Raw genomic sequence first — 1544 nt, forward strand, 5'->3', positions numbered from 1 at the left:
AGGACTGGAAATGAGAACCGCCGTTCTAGACATGCCAAAAATTTGAGGCTACAGCACAGCAGCTCTTCTTCGTCGTCTCGTCTGATGCGCTCACTCAACCAAGCGTTCTAACCACAACCTCGCCCCTCCCCACCCCCCAACCATTCGAATTTCTGTAGGCGGGAATTCTTTGTAATGAAATTCTAATGAGCCACTTTGTGATATCACAAAGCCCGGAAACCTAAATGCTGTAGTCCAAACGAGCCGTTTGCTGTAGTTCTTGAAAATTGATTTTTAAAAAACTAAATATCTCCCTTTGGAGTGGACTTTGAGATTTGTAACTTTCTAGATCTTTTTTTATGCCCAAACATACACACTACACACTGACTACAATTCAAAAAGTGAAAAAGCATAATAGGACCCCTTTAAATAAAAGGTAAACGATGCATTAAAATGTATCTGCATGTGAACGCACAGCACATAGGAAGTCAGGAAAATATTACTGACAAATTATACAGGATTAAAATCACACAATTCTTATATTGCCTCACCTTCTCATACAGGGCTGATCCCCTCCGAATAGAGCTTTTGTCAGTCTGAGTAGAGTTCTGTTATAGTAATGTTGTGAGCTAACCTGTTAGATTAGGTTCACGAGGCTTGTTATAAATAGAGGTTCAGTGCTAAAGATTGTTAGGTAACAGTCTGCTTAGACAGTCTTGGGTAAGCCATAGACCCTATAGAACTCTCAGGGCCTATGAAATGTTTGCACTGTTTACCTCTTTATTTACACAGTGGCAGTAAAATTATTAATGAATCATTTGAATCAGCCATTACTCCAGTCTTCAGTGTCATGTGATACTTCAGAGATCATTCTAATATGCTGGTACTCAAAAAAACATTTCTTAAAAAAAACATTTATTATCAGGATTGAAAACAATAGTTAAACAATATTGAGAGCTGCTTAATATTTTTTGTGGAAACTGATGCACTTTTTTTTATTTTTTATTTTTTTTGTTGAATAGAAACTTAAGTAAAAACATTTATTTGAAATGGAAATAGTTTGAAACCTTATGTTTTAGTGTCACTTTTGATCTACATAATGCATCCTTGCTAAATAAGAATATTCATTTCTTTTTTTTTTCTTAATACTGACACCAAACACGGTAGTGTGTGTTTAAAATCAGTTTCAAAAGATTGAATTCGCTGATCTGTATCACTTTTTTAGTCTTCACGTTTTGAAGGCTTTGCATGTCTAAGGGTCTAGTTAGTCTGGCATTTGGTTGATTATGTTCTGGCATTTGTTGAAATATCTCTAATATCTCTGTCTGTGTCTTTCACAGGTCTCCAGTTGAGAAACTACATGGCACTGTTTTCTTGCACTCTACCACCCTATTGCTGGACTGGTTTTCATTGAATGTTGGCAGTAACAGACTGGCATTAATAGACTGCAATAGAACATAAGGCCATCACCGATGCTGACAGAACGCGCCAAGCAAGTGCCAACAAAAAAAGAGAAAAAAAAACTTAATTACGTTTTTTTTTTTTTTTTTTTTTTTTTTTTTTTT

General features: G+C 35.7%; 1 protein-coding gene across 1 annotated transcript in view; it reads left to right on the forward strand.

The window, feature by feature from the left end:
• The window catches only part of LOC107587356 (ubiquitin-conjugating enzyme E2 G1), a 17476-nt gene extending 15938 nt beyond the window's left edge, over positions 1 to 1538 (forward strand). Inside the window, exon 6 of the mRNA XM_016275115.1 lies at positions 1320 to 1538. The gene's annotated coding sequence lies outside the window, so the exon portion shown is untranslated. The remainder of the gene's footprint in view (positions 1 to 1319) is intronic.
• The last annotated feature ends 6 nt before the right edge of the window (positions 1539 to 1544 follow it).

The sequence above is a fragment of the Sinocyclocheilus grahami genome, unplaced genomic scaffold (assembly GCF_001515645.1).
Source record: "Sinocyclocheilus grahami isolate Dianchi unplaced genomic scaffold, SAMN03320097.WGS_v1.1 scaffold92.1, whole genome shotgun sequence".
NCBI lineage: Eukaryota > Metazoa > Chordata > Actinopteri > Cypriniformes > Cyprinidae > Sinocyclocheilus > Sinocyclocheilus grahami.